The sequence below is a fragment of the Canis aureus genome, chromosome 12, assembly GCF_053574225.1.
Source record: "Canis aureus isolate CA01 chromosome 12, VMU_Caureus_v.1.0, whole genome shotgun sequence".
Lineage (NCBI taxonomy): Eukaryota > Metazoa > Chordata > Mammalia > Carnivora > Canidae > Canis > Canis aureus.
This window is the reverse complement of record NC_135622.1, coordinates 56,969,146-56,984,160: the sequence shown is the minus strand read 5'-3', so window position 1 is coordinate 56,984,160 and position 15,015 is coordinate 56,969,146. Positions and strand designations below refer to the sequence as shown.

Genomic DNA, 15,015 nt, shown 5'->3' with positions numbered 1-15,015 from the left:
AAGCAGGCTCCATGCAGGGGGCCCGATGTGGGACTCGATCCCGGGACCCCAGGATCACACCCTGGGCTGAAGGCAGGCGCTAAACTGCTGAGCCACCCAGGGATCCCCCAAAGTCCTTTCTCTTAAATCCTGCCGTGGTCCCCTGCTGGCACCCTGGGTGTTGAAGAGGAGAGGAAAGAGATATAAGGATGACCTCCAGGTTTCGCTAGGCTTCATCAATGAAGTGACAAAGATCAACTATTGCATCTAAATGCTGTAAGTTTATTTTAACGTAGTTACAAATGGATGAGTTTAAAAAAAAAAAAAAAACAGAAACAAGGGATGGGATAGTCCTTTGTGATTCTTTTGCACTTTTCTGGGCTTGTGGGGTGGTGTGGTGAGGAAAAAAGAAAGAAAAAGAAATATATTACAGCAACTACCAGAGGCTGAATGCCAATGAGCACAGCCTCCAAATCTTTCCATTTCTTGTTGACATTCTCACTGACAGTGTTTGAACAGGGCCGGGCTGCTTACACACAATCATTGTTTGCTGTAGCCCAGTAGAACCTGTAAGATAAAGCCATCCAAACCTTGACATACATCACTCTGTCACCGCAACGCAAGGAAGGTGTGAGCCTGAGGGGAAGGGGCAAGCTCTGCTTTCATCTGCTCCTCCATTGCCCTCACAGAAGTGGCTGGAGACTCTGCAGCCAGAGCAGAGAGCTGAGTGTCAGGAAGGACACAGCGGAGGGCAGATGTTCTAGGAGCGAGACACTGCATCACAGCTCTGTTGTCAGAAAGGGGGGTGAGTTCCCCAAGCCTCTGAGCCCTCAGCCCTTAAATATAATGCACACTTCGCAGACAACATGAAGGTGACTTAGGTACCAACACTCCTCCCCATGCCCTGAAGAGTGAAAGCGGGCTCTCTCTCTGGGCATGCTCTGGTGGCTTCCTCCAATGCAGGTCCCAGTGGTCCTTGTGAGCTCTTTGTCATCAAAACAGCTGCAATGCCTACCAGGCACCCAGGACTGTGACTGAGGAACTTGGAGACAAGTGAGACAAGGTCACTGACCTCATTGCTTGGGGAGGGAAAAGAGACATAGACACAGGCCCTGGCAAGGAGTTAGTGCTCAGTGTATTTATTGCTAGAATGAAGAGTTGACTGACTGAATGAACATAAGGCCATAAATGCAAGCAAGCCCCATGTTAGAAGAAAGCATAGGATTTGGGGTCTGAAGCAGAGTTGACATCCTAGGTCCCCTGCTATCCATTGGCGCATTAGGCTGGATACTTCAGCTTGTTCTGAATTCATTGTCTACCCTGCTGCATGTCCCAGGGGCTGACCTCTGTGAATCACCTCCCCCAGGGTGGTGATTCCTTGCCATAGGTTTTTTTGGCTGAGCTTAGACAAAGGGGGTCCCTGGAAAGAGATTGGGAGAGGGGACAGAGTGTGCTCCCCTCTATCCTGGCCCATTCTCTAATAGCAGCAGCTCAGCACTTGACACCTACAGCCCCCTAACCCACTGCATCTCATTCTCACTGGGCTCTGGGAATGGTGGGTCTTCCCCTCACCCTTGTGGCCCTGGCTTCTCACTGCTACTGACATCTGGTGCCTCAAAATGTCATGTTTTCCTTCAATCCTGTCTACACCTCTGGAAAGAGCTCCTTTGTGGAAACCACCTGAATCAGTCCTGTTTCCTATTGAGACCCAATTTATTCAGTAAATTAGAGCAAGTCATGGAACTTCTCAGAGTGTCAAGTTCTTCCACTATGAAATGGAAATAATAATACTTAGGATCTAGCACCATGCTTGAACATGGACCCTCAATAAACATTGGAAGGTTGAAGGAATAAATGAGTGGATGGATGGATGGAAGACTACTTCTGAGGATTAGTGATGAGATGTTAATGCATTAGGTATGAAAATATTGGTTATTATAATCCTTATTAAGTGGTGAGTGAGTGTAATGGATTGTATAAACTATCTTAATATCAAAGAATGAGCATGGGTCAAGAATCAGGATAACTGAGTCTCAGTTTTTACACTTGTTAATTGTAGGATCTCAAGCAAATTATTTTCCTATCTGGTGTCCCTATTTCCACTCCTCTAAAACAAACAAACAAATTAGACTCAGTAACCCCTAAGGAGCCATCTAGCTTGGACAGCCTATCAAGTACTAAGCATTCCAGAGAAACAATTTGAACTGGAGACATTAAGGACAGGCTCAGGGCAGAGACAGGAACTTGAAGAGCATAGTAAGGACCAGAACAGCAAGACTTTTCAATGAGCAGAGGCTTGAGGGGATTAAGTGGGGAAAGGTTGGTTAACTCAGACCAAGAATAAACATCTGGCCAGAACAGAAGTTGCCCGTGGGAACTCAAGGGACCTTGAACATCAGGCTGGGGAACTAACACTGCACAAAGGAAGGAATAAGACTTCCGCTAGGCCCCGGAAGCCAATGGACTACTTGGATTCGGGCTTCCTCTGCTAGATCCTCTGAACCAGGCCGTCTTCCTCTCCTGATGGCCATTGCCTTCTCTCTTTTGTGAGTCCTTTCTCTGAAGGTCACCTGTCAAATTGAGGATGAGGGAAAATTTATGGGGTGAGGAAACCATCTGGTAAGGGATCTTTTTGGCACTGTTCACATCTTGGCAAAGGACCCGTTCCTGTCATTAGCCTACTTGCATTTTAAAATCTATCTGTTCGAAGGAAAGTCAGAGGCAGGATCATCAAAAGAAAGTGATTCTTTAAAAATCTGTGTAAAAATATAAATTCAGAAGAAAAAATTTTAAGGGAGCTGAGCAAGAATAACACCCTCAAGGGTCCTGGACCTCCAGTCAAAACACTTGAAAAAAATAACAATTAACATGAAGAATGATAATGCAGAACTGTTTGGGAGTTAGTAAGTACTGAGTGTTATTTGATAACATGGCTAGCTGTGTGAGTTTAGGCCCGTCCCTTCATCTCTGGCCTCAGTTTCCCCATATGTTACATAGGGAGTCAGACTCAGAGGTGGGCTCTAGAAGCCTCTCCTACCCAGCGGGGGCCTGCAGCTCCATTCCGCCGCCCTCTCTTCCCTCTCTGTAGAAAACAGCATTCCTTCGAGGACACAAGACAAACTTCGGTTTCAGCTTGCCTGACCTCTGTCTGCGGGGTGGCCTCTCGGAGAGCAGGAGCCCGAGACCTGAGGCGGCTGCTCAGCTCTGGCACGCTGTGTGGCTGTGGCCAGACGTGAAAAGGAGTCAGCAGCAGGCTGCAGTCAAGCTGGGCCTCTGAAAGGTGGTCATTAGACATGAGCCAGCCTCCCTGCCCCTGCTATGGACAGGACTCACGGCCTCTAGTGGGTGCTCTCTGGGGTGGCCCCTGACCACTGGTCCACTCCCTGCAGGGCTCACACAGTGGTCATTCCAAAATGCCCCTGTGTGGTTGGTGCTATTCTCCAGCTCAAAAATGTGTATGGCACCTCCTTGTTGAGCTCCGGCAGTGTGTCCCAAGCAGCTTCCATCCTGCCAGACACAGAAACTCAGGCTGTGTCACTTGAATTTGGAGAATGCCTCACTCCTCTCCCCCACTTACAGAGCCCCAGTGCCCCAGGATTCCAGAGAGAAGAGATCTGTCCAGGCTCATGGAGCCCAGCATATTTCTTTCTTTCTTTTTAAATATTTTATTTATTCATAAGAGATACAGAGAGAGAGGCAGAGACATACGCAGAGGGAGAAACAGGTTCCCTAGGGGGACCCTGAGGCAGGACTCAATCCCAGGACCCCGGGATCACACCCTGAGCAGAAGGCAGATGCTCAACCACTGAGCCACCCTGGCACCCCGAGCCCAGCATATTTCTATAATATATATATATATTTTTTTCTATAATATATTTGACCAAAGAACTTTTCTTTAGGAACACCAAGCAATGGCCCTGAAAACTGCAACTCCAAACAGTTTGCTTTGGGGAACACTGCCCCTGTGGGTTAAAATCCAAACTTTCTGGTGATTCGATAAGGCCTACCTCCATCTGGCCCCTGCTAACTCACAGCCCCGCTCCTTGCTCCTCCTCTCTATACCCACAGGTCCAGGGCCATGGCATTATTAGTTGACAGGTGATTTTTGTGCTTGCACATGTTGCAAAAAATGTACACTTAGAGAAAGAAAAGGAAAAAAAAAGCAGGGTCTTAGGCAACAATATTACCTGAAGGATCCTAGGTTTCAGGTCAAAGGTGCTTGAAAAGTTAAGTTCTACTACTTAACCTCTCAATTTTTTGTCAGTAAACTATGCATTTCACTCCCCTTCACCTCAGGCCTTTGTCTGGGATCTTCTCTCCATCTGCAAAAGCTTCCCCTTTATTTACCTATGAAGAGCCTATTCATCTCAGGAAGCTTTATTCAAACACCACCACTTCTGCTGACCCTCCCCAAATTCCTTACTAAGAATTTATTATTTATTAACATATTCCCCAGCACTTTTCATGAACTTCTATTGAAGTACATTGAAGTACGTTTCATTCTGGGGCACCTGAGTGACTCAGTGGGTTAAGCATTTGACTCTTGATTTCAACTCAGGTTGATTTCAGGCTGTGACAGGCTCCAGAGTGGAAAATCTGCTTGAGTTTCTCCCCATCTCCCTCTCCCCGCCTCCACCACCTCATGGGCATTCTCTTTCTCTCTCTTTCCCAAATAAATCGATCAATCTTTAAAAAGAAAGAAATTTTCATCCCCTCCCCCTGACAGTTACACATAATAGCTATCACAGTGCTCCTTGCTAGTCCTGGGTTGTGTGCAGGAGGTGTATTGGTTAGAAAAATAAAGGCAGTCCCTGTCCTCTGTTTCTGGGTCCCCTTTCCTCATCTTGGAGCTCTTGCATCACATTCTGGGAATCCTCTCCCCAAACGCTGCTTCATCAGAGTCTGTCTCGGCCACTGTGGTGGGGCTTACGCATCAACTTGCCTCTATTGAGATAATCTGTTGAAATCAGAAAGAAAATGGGTCTGAGCCCTGAAAGGAAGGAAAATGAGGCATTCATTAGCAATATTTCCCAAATTCAGGGGTTCAGCTATTTGGCATTCAGACAGTCTGGAAGGAAATGGAGAGCCAGCAAGAGGCACAACGGGTCTCCCCTTAGGAGGCAGAGCAGGTGCCCTAGAGCGCTCAGCAGGGAAGTCCAGGTTTTTGCTCTGCTTGTTCTCTCCTGGACCCAATCGTCACAAACCAAGGACACATTAGACATGGCAGATGAAAAGTGCAGCATGGTGATACACAGACACTGCCTGCGTCAGCAGCCTGCAGTAGCTGACTGGGTGGCAGATTCAGTGCTAAAGAAAGACAGACCTGGGGCCATTGGGTGGAAGGGCAAATAGTTCCCTAAATTTCCATGGTCTCAGCTCCTGTGGTCATTACTACACTGTAAGGTAGTAGGGTGCCAAGAGTCACAGAGATGTCCAAAAAACCATCACAGCACCTGTCACACCCCCCCTTGGAAGGCAGCAAAGTGTATTTAAGCTATTTGGGAAAACTTTATTTTTATTTTAGGGGGTGGGTGGGAATTGACTTCTTAAATTATGAGTGTTCATCCCAAAGGTGAAGATTTCCCCTAAGATATCTTCACAGTTCATGCCTCTTATTCTCAGAGGTGTGCAAAAGCCACCTTCCTGAACACCTTGATTTTAACTGCTGTTCCCCACCCACTCCGGCATTCCTTTCCTTACCATTTTTTTTCATGCCAGTTATCGTCTAATATACCGTGTAACTTAGTTATCCTTCTATCCCAAAGGAATGTAAATTCCTTGAGGTTAGGGTTAGGGGTTTGTCTATTTTGTTCACTGTTGTATCGTGGGGGAACTAGGCATCTGGCACCAATAGGCATTTGTTCCTTATTGAATGAAAGTGTAAATAAATAGATTTAGTTATTTGGAAAACATTAAAATTTTTTTAACATCAATCTATGGAAATCCTGGCTAAATGGAGGAAACCTATAGGAGAATTTTTTAAACATAAGGCACATTAATTCATCGGTAAAAATGCATAAAGGTTGTACTCTGTGCAGACACTATGCATTGAGGATTTGCTTATTTTGTTCACATGCACACTTTTGAGTGCCCTCAAGCACCAGGTATTCCACATACAGAGTCACAGACATGCTTCACATACACACTTCTGGTTCTTCCTGTAGCTTACCTTAGATCTTATCAGCTAAGGTTTGACAAGTCTAGTCTCTGTCTCCTTCAGAAAATTCTTAGAAGTAGGAAATGATGATATCCATTAGGAAGGCTGGTATTTCCCATGAGTCAGCCTAAAATCAATATTTAACAACCATTTATTGTGATATTGGAGGCAGATATTGTATCCTGGAAAGTACACTGGCTATAGAGCCAGAAAACTTGAATACTAGCCCTGGATCCATCCTTTAAGAGCTAAACGAGTTACTTAATCACAAATACCAAGCTCAGAAGTTTGTTGCTGCTGCTGTTTTGTGCAGGACTTTGTAAACTATGAAATGCTATACAATTATTAGGAATCACTATTACCTTATTAAGAAATGAAAAGTGCAGGATGCCTGGATGGCTCAGCAACTGAGCATCTGCCTTCAGCTCAGGGTGTGATCCCAGAGTCCCTGGATCGAGTCCCACATCGGGCTCCCTGCATGGAGCCTGCTTCTCCCTCTGCCTATGTCTCTGCCTTTCTCTCTCTCTCTGTCTGTCATGAATAAATAAATAAAATCTTTTTTAAAAATAAATATTGGTTTAGAAAAAAAGAAAGAAATGAAAAGTGCATTACACGTTATCTGAAAGAGAGGTGACAACTTGTCCTGATGATTAATGACCCTTGGAATGCATGGGTATCAATCTTGATATCTTGACCAATTTCATTATTATGTAATTTGCTGCATAACCTTCACATTTAGGACCTCAGTTTCATCAGCTACAAAGAATTCTACCTAGTTCTGGCATGCTGGGATGATTTCCCTGATTCTGATCGCAACTGACAGGGTCTGGAGGTCTGCAGCAGTAAATTGGGATGGGTTCCAATGGATTTTTCAGCCCACCAGGTAGTTTTCTATGCATGAAACTGTAAAACTTCCTTCCTACATTTATTTACTCGTGCATCTATTCAATCATTCCTTCCTTCAACAAATACTTGCTGAACGTCAATTATGTGACAGAGGCCATACTAGATGCTGGAGACAATGAATGGAAGAAGGCACCGTGCCAGTACCATCAATGATCCAAACTGAGTCAGCGAGCCAGCTTTGTAAACACATCATAGCTGTACACAGTAGGAGCCACGAAGAGATAGGAGCAAGGTGCTGGAGATTACAGCGGTGAGGCCACTTACTCTGCCTGGGGGAGACAGAGACTGCTTCGTAAAGAGATACATGTCAACGGGACCTTAGAGGGTCAGTGGGAGTTAGCCAGGCAGGGGTGGAAGAGAGGCATTCATTCTATCAAGCAGGGAAAAAAGACAGCATATCACTTGGGCAATTTAATAAGTGCTTATGGTGTACCTCTTCTGTGTTAGGCACCATCAATGAAAAGGAAAACATAATCAGGTGGGATAGAGCTGATGAGGTTTAGAGCATGAGGTGCTTGAATGCCGTGCTCAATGCTCACAGCATTGTTGGAGGCAAACAAGAGTACATGATCCCTTTGTGTAAATCATGTACCTTCACCATGTAGACATTCGACACGTGTCAATGTGCTAACTACATACAAAACACTGGGGATGCAGTAACAACTTTCTCAGAATCCCTCTCTGAGAAGAACGTATCAATCAAGGACAGTGAAACAATGCGATTGCCCAAACCCTGGGCAGGAGGGCTTCATCTAATCCAGGAGGAGAGATGGCCAAAGGAAGACTTCCCAGGGGAGGTGACATTTCAAGCTGAATCTCTAAGGGTGAGCAAGAATTATCTAGATGATTGGAACAGGAAGTGTTCCAAACAGAAGCAGAAGCAAGTACCAAGGGCTGGAGACCTGAGGATGTCCGCGTGGCTGCGGTGTGTGGCTGAAGGCTCCAGACCTGGGGCCTATGGAAAGGGTTTGGGCTTCACCCCGAAGCAAGCCATTGGTGGGTTTTAAGCAGGAAAGTGACATGATAAGATTTGTAGTTTGAATGTGTGCATCTCTCTCCATGTGGTTGACATTTCCCACCTCACCAATCTGGTATACAAAATAAAGTCACCCTTCCTTAATATTCGAATCTTCATGCAGGAGCCCCTACCCACCCAGATTAGAAGAAAGACCATCTCTGAGATTCTCTTCCCCAAATATTTCTAACAATTTGCCTGCAAATCTTTCCTCACGGGCATCTCCCTGCTGCCACCTCCCAGAGAGCAGGAACTTGGCTTATCCTCGAGGCTGTCCCCATCTGTGGATGACCAGCTTCTGCAGGCTCCCTCCGGGGGACCCTCACTGTGGTCGCTGAAGCAGGGGCTTGTCTTTCTTGAATGGTGACCACCCAGGCAGCCAGAGGAAGTACTGGGGTTCCTTCTGTGGCCACGGGAGCATCTTTAGGACCCTACTTGTTGGCCCTGTGGTATCCAGGCCTGGCCTACTGCTTCACTTCAGTGGAAAGAGAGGACCCGCTGGCCTGTGTTACTTTCAGATGAGGCTGCCCGCAGCAGCTGTGTGCCACCTCTGTGCCAGCCCTTGTGGACCAGCCCCCTCCATGCACATAAACAGATGGCCGCTTATCAGAAGGCATGGGGGGTGGGGGGCTGTGGCAGGAGTGGCTCTGCTCAGACAGCAGTCCTCTCGGACCTCGGGGTGGGAACACAGTCTTCCTCCTGTCCCAGGGCCATTTCTAATTTCTTTCACTGCTGTTCAGGGGGAAGAGATCATTGGGAGGCTAGAGGTCACTGTGATTATTACTCATTCACACCTTCTCAAGGTGGGCTGGCTGCCTGCCAGGAATGGGGCTGCTAGTTCCTGCCTCGGGAACCACTTGGAGGAAGGCCTCCAAGGCAGGTCCCAGGCCTGTGCCCTTCTTGGTTCTAAGACTGGCCTCATTTCCTGTCAGGATTACCCACTTTTCAGAATGAGTTTCCTTCCATGACTCCCCAGAACCTCTATAGTGACTGCCTTCAGTGAGTTTGTCAACATATGCTAAGGAGGTGTCTGCACACAGAGGTGTCTGCAGGGCTGTATTCCCACTTTTTAGCGACAGTATCTCTGGGTCTCAGGGATTCTTACAATCTCCACTGTACTTTAGTGGAGTATACTATATTCACTCTTTGTCCTTTTTTTTTTCTACAATTGCTCTGCATCATCATTTCAGGAACTGAATTTAGAAATAGGATCAGATGCCCTTTGGAAGATCAGATCACCCGTTTCCTCATCTCTAAAATGAGAAAAAGAATGTTTCATAAGGTTGAGAAAAATTCAATATGATTTTCATTTTTCTAATTTTTTTATTACTTTCAACTGGCATAGATGATTTTACATAAATACATAAGCATGATTATATTATACATCCTGGTGGATTTCTTCAAGGTGAAATTATTTTCTTCCCCTTTTCTTTGGTTTGATGCCTACTTCCCCCTCTGGACTGCTCTCTTCACATCGCAGCTTCTTGCTAAACGCCCAGCCAACTGCATATCCCACGGCCCCAGAACACCCTAGAACATACCATTGGTATTTTACTCCATGATACTACAGTACCAAAAGCCTATCGATATTCACACGTGAATATATGTAGTCCTATAAAAGGCTTTTGGTCTTTCTGAGGAAGAGATCCTATTACCCACAATTTTATGCATTTTACTTTCCTTACTCAACAACACTTTCTGGAAATCCAGTCTGGTCTTCTGGTAAAGCTGTGATTTTAATAGTGGCCTCATATTTCATGATTTGAAAATAACACTCTTTATTCCCCTATTTATCGATATTCACCCCGTTTCTGGTTTTGCCACAAAGAACAAGGCTGCAACACACATACACGCACGCACACACCACCCCTTTGCTGCACAGATGCTTTTATTTCTTTGCAATAGATTTTCGGGAATGGAATTTCTGGGGGAAGTGGAGATAGCCAGTCAACAGTATTTCTAACGTATGCTAATTGCTTAGAAAGTGCCTGTTATACAGTCGTTGCTCAATAAAATGGTATCTGCCCCAGTTCTCATTAGCTGAGGAGGTACATTTTGGAAAAGTTTAGTCATTTATTAGATCTCCATTTAGATAAACTACATTTACTTTAAAGACATGGGTTATCTGAAATAACCAAACCAACAACTGTCCTTCCTTTGTTTATACAAAATCAAAAGGAAATAGGACCTCACTGGGAATCTAAAATAGACACGAACGTTTACCTCCTCATTTCCTCGTTGCATTTCAAATCCACTTCCTCAGTGAGCCAGGAACTCAGAGGCTCAAGGCTGTGCTCCCATAACTGGAGAGTCTCGTTTTACATATTTTTTAAATTGTTATCAGCTTGTCTATCTGATTTGAAAAACAAAAAGAAGGCTCATTAGACGGTTTTCCCTGTTGTGAATAAAGAACCAATTTGTAGCCTTTGAATGAGGTGAATGAATGAGTTCCTGTGTCTGCAGCCTCACCCTGCCCTCCCCAGGCAGATGCTCTCCGGGGAGAAGTCAGGCAATTTCTGGCTTGAAGATTCTCGTGTGTTTAGCCTCTCTCGATGAACACAGAGGCTGCACCTTGCGAAGAGGGGGCACTCGTACAAAATGCAGACGTGGTGCATTCTGGACAACGGTGCTCCTAAGCCATTGGACTCAAATGTCACCACATGGCAGATTTCAACCTCCAAACTGAAACAGAATCTTGCAAGTTGGCCGAGGGCCAGGGGCTGGGCCCTGGACACAGCCTGAGCCGAGAATGTGACAGGGATTCTGGGAGTGAAAAGGCACTCACACGGTTTTAATGAAGCGGGAAACAGGAACCTCTGTTTGCCCACTGCTTTGTTCCCTTTTTGTCTGGATACCAGTGAGCCGAGGGAAGCTGGGGAGGCCTGTGTGGGTGTCCTCAGACTCTGAGCCGTCCACCTGGGCTGAGCCCCAGCCCCCAGCCCCCTCAAAAGAGGTGCTACAAAGCTCACTGGTCTCTGCTTTGGCTGCCCTCTCCTTGTCTATCTAGTCACAGCTCGTGATGCCTGACTTCTGGCTTTCTGGCTTTTACGTGTGTTTTTGTTTTAGTTTTAGTTTTTTTTTAAGATTTTATTTATTTATTTGAAAGAGAGAGAGTGTGTGTGAGAGAGCACAAGCTGGGGGAGGGGTAGGGGGAGGGGAAGCAGGCTCCCTGATGAGCAGGGAGCCCGATCTGGGACTCCATCCCAGGACCCTGAGATCATGACCTGAGCTAAAGGCAGACGCTTAATGAACTGAGCCACCCAGGTGCCATTACATGCATTTTGACTCCAAATTGGACAGAATTCTGCTCCCCTGGTGGGATCCTCATCACCTCATTCAGCTTTTGTTTGTGTGCTGTAGATTTTCTCACTGCCATCCAACGCCAGTGCTAATGCTCTATGCATCCTGCTAGGCACAGGCCACCCCTTGGAAGGGGGATTGGGCATTAGAGTGACAGGGTCACAGAACCCAATTCAGAACCAGAAGAAGAAAGAGCTGATTCATAACTTTTTTTTTTTTTTTTTTTTTTTTAGAGCTGATTCACACTTAATGCCAACTTGCTTTCCTAGCCAGTTCTATATCCATTATGCCTTGATCTTTAAAGGCTCTGAGGCCTGGTCCTTACCTATGGAGCATCTACTGTGTGCAAGGCCAGACCTGAAATCAGTGTTGTTGGGGAACAAGAATGGAGAGGCTATGGCATGTTAGGCTGAGTCCCTGTCTTCAAGGAGTTCACAGACCAGCTATGGAAACCAACTGGCTCAGAGGAGAAATACCCCAGTTTAAAGTTGGCTGGGTTACTGGCCAGGAGGAAGGAGTAAATGGTATGGGATTCAGAGGAGGGGACGTACATGGAGTGGAAAGAACATGGGCCAGGGCCTACCCTTGACAGTTAGGCAAAAAAGAGAGGTGATAATTATGGAAGCACTTACTATGTGCTGGTTAGCTCTGGTAACTCCCAGGGTTGAGGTGGGAAGAGAGGAGAGGGAAGACAGTGTTTCCAGCAGGGAAGTGGTACAATTACCGTTAATGCACATTAATGAAGTTAATGACAGCATGCTCTGTGCTCTGGCTGACCCTATTCAAGTCGGATGTTTATATAGACAAAACAGCCTTCTCTGGAGGGCAGAGACAGTGGCCATCTGCATGTGTTACACAGGTAAGAAGCAAGCTTTGCTGGCTCACTCTGCAACCAGGATGAAATCTTGGAGCACCTGCAAGGCTTTGGGGATGGTGTAAGTTATGAGATGGGAAGAGATGATGGTCCGATCCTGGGATTTGCGGAGACCTTTGCCTCACTTCGCAGCCAGCTGCTCTGTGGTTTCAAGATGTGAACAATTATTGGAACTTCAGCATCTCATTGAAAACTCCCATCCAAAACATCACTTCTCGTGTCATATCTAGAAAGAAGAGAGGTGACGATGGCAATGATGAAAACAAGGAAGTCAGACGATACATGCTTAAGTCCCTAATACCTGTATTTATTCCCACATTTTATTTAACAGTGTTTTCTTGAATATCTCTGCAACACTCGAGAGAGGGTGGTAACAAAACAGACCAGGTTCCCGTGTTTAGAGTCTAGCTGGAGGTGTGGACATTGGAAAAGGCAGGGGGATAACAATGATGTCTCAGCCTGGCTTGTCACATAGACTATTTAATGCACAGAAGGCTGCTGCTTATTGTCTGGTACAGACCAGAGGCACCGAGCCAATGTTTGCTGCATCTGGTCCAAAGTCCTTCCCAGCCCTGCATTCTGGGGTTCTGAGTTTCTCTCTTTGACCCCAGGGAGCCCCACCCTTGCTGCAGGGGCCTGATGTGGCCTCTTTGGCTACCTGCGCAAGCAGAGAAGAGCCAGGAGCAAGGACCTTCCTGGATCCCCAACTGACTCCCTTGTGATGATGCTCCCTGGGCCCTGGAGTCAGGGCCCCTCTGGGGTCAGCAGGGAAAGCACGCTCTGCTTCTCTCTGGGAAGAAAGCTGTCAGCTTGTTGCCCTCGGCCATGCTAAGTAGCGTGGGACAGATATTTGGAAACCATCTCTTCACTGTGGTCCAGGCACAAAGTACATACACATCTGTTGTTTATCCACTGACCAGTGTGTGGTTTATCGACTGACCATCATGTGTAAGTCTAGGAGCCAGACAGGCAGATACCTAACCAGGCTACTCACAGACAAAAAAGACTCGGGGAGGGGAAGAGACATGCCCAGAGTTATACAGGTAAGCAATGGCCCACACCTGGGTGTCCTGACGCCACTCCAGCTCTCCTTCACTGTGGCCTGCTGCGCTGCTGACCAGTAGTGGGCCCGGGGAGAGGACATGGGCGGAGGGGTGTGTGCTTGTACTCTGTTCCTCTTTCGTGTTCAAGTGCAATCACCTAACTCAATGTTGTCTTCTGTCTGGCACCGAGTTAGGCCAGGGAGGCGTCAGTCTCTTTGATGGCTGTCTTTTGAGGCCTGGAATGGCAGAGAGATGTGACAGGAATGAGGGTGTTTCCAACCACTTCTGAATCTGAGTGTCCTCTGATCTGAATGGAGTGCCAGCCCTGTTCTAAAGAAGTTAACCTTTGGAATGTAACCCGATCTGCTGCCCTCTGGGGTGTCTACCAAGAGGACAGCCAATGAAAAGGCTCAACTCTCTCCTTCGTGAGCCCAAGGCTCCAGAACAGGAGGCAAAAACCCGGCTGTCACCAAGCCTGTCAAGGATGAGGCTGTGTCCCATTCCTGACTGGTGGCTGAGTGTCTGTAACCCCCAGGAAGGATGCTCCCAGGAGACTCTGTCAGGGTACCCAGTGCTGGATTGGGCAGGTCAGCCCCAACACCAGCCCCAGGAACTGCAGGCTTCTGTAAGCATCCACTCCTACATGCAAGCTCAGGATCTCAGGGTCTTTTGAGTGCTATTTGCTGGGTTGGGAATGTCCTTCCTCCTCTGGCCAAGTCCTATTCCAAAGGGCCTTCTGATCCCCTTGGTGGCTAATCCTGCACCAGCACCCTTCTCTACATCCTGTGCCCTCCCAGAGTATTCAGTACTGACTCCCAGTGCCCCAGAGACTTTGGTCATTAGCTCTCCCTTCTCTCCAGCCCCATTGGCCCATGTCTCATTCTGATGGCCCAGGCAGTGCCTATCTCCGTAGTGGGTCCTCACAGCACTTAATGAGTGAATGAGAGTGATCTTACATTCTGCACCCTCCGCCACATGGTACCCAGAACTCCACAGGCCCTGCTGGCCTGGCACCAGGGTCTGCCCCCATCAGAATCAGACCCTCTGTGGCTCACCTCTGACCCCCACCCTGAGAATCCTACTGCCCCCAGGCTGTCCTCTTCATAGTTGCCTTTGTCACCAACCTGCTTTCCTCAGGTTCTGCTGCCTGCTTCCTGTCTGTCTCACTCTGCTGGTCAACAGCGTGCTGTGTGAGGGAGCGTTTGGAAATATAGTCCATAGGTGTTCGTGCCAAGATAGGGTTGGAGGGGGCAGCAGGAGTCCTAGCCACTGGTGGGTGAATCCACGAGGATTTGCTGATGGCCACCTATACACCTTCCTGTCCTTTGGGGATGTCAAAGATGAATAAATCAGTCCTTGTCCTAAGCTAAGCACTTAGCCTGAGGGTCTGAGGGTGGAGGATAGAATGAAAGCAAAGGAAAATTCACGAATGAACACCAGTAGCAGTACGTGCCGTTTGCTAAGCACCTACTGTGTGTGTGGGGGGAGGGCACATAGCAGGCACCGTCTTTCATTTGTAATAAACTTGCAGTCTGTGAATTAGGGCCATTTGATAGACTATGAAATTGAGATAAGTGAGCTGCCCTATATGCCAGAGAGTAGAAGCTTCTGGAGTAGGATTTGAAACCAGACCTTGCCAAGGAATGACCATAATTTATTCCTTACCAAGAGGCCACTTTGGGCATCCAGTCTTAGGAGTGACTGTGTGCCTCTTCTCCCTGTCCTGACCGTCGGGAGCCCC

The 15,015-nt window shown here is 47.1% G+C and overlaps 1 long non-coding RNA gene across 4 annotated transcripts; it reads right to left on the bottom strand.

The window, feature by feature from the left end:
• Positions 1-262: 262 nt before the first annotated feature.
• LOC144281244 (uncharacterized) lies at positions 263-13,569 on the bottom strand. Of its 4 annotated transcripts, none has more exons than XR_013349767.1 (6): positions 10,527-10,774; positions 10,281-10,410; positions 6,499-9,310; positions 6,149-6,263; positions 3,987-4,969; positions 263-3,486 (listed from the first exon to the last, which is right to left on the bottom strand). It is a non-coding gene; the product is annotated as an uncharacterized LOC144281244 (long non-coding RNA). The 4 variants fall into 4 exon arrangements; XR_013349769.1 differs by lacking the exons at positions 263-3,486; positions 10,527-10,774 and adding exons at positions 11,990-12,457; positions 13,293-13,569 and having other exon boundaries at positions 3,566-4,969; XR_013349766.1 differs by lacking the exon at positions 263-3,486 and having other exon boundaries at positions 3,568-4,969; positions 10,527-10,775.
• Between the last annotated feature and the right edge of the window lie 1,446 nt (positions 13,570-15,015).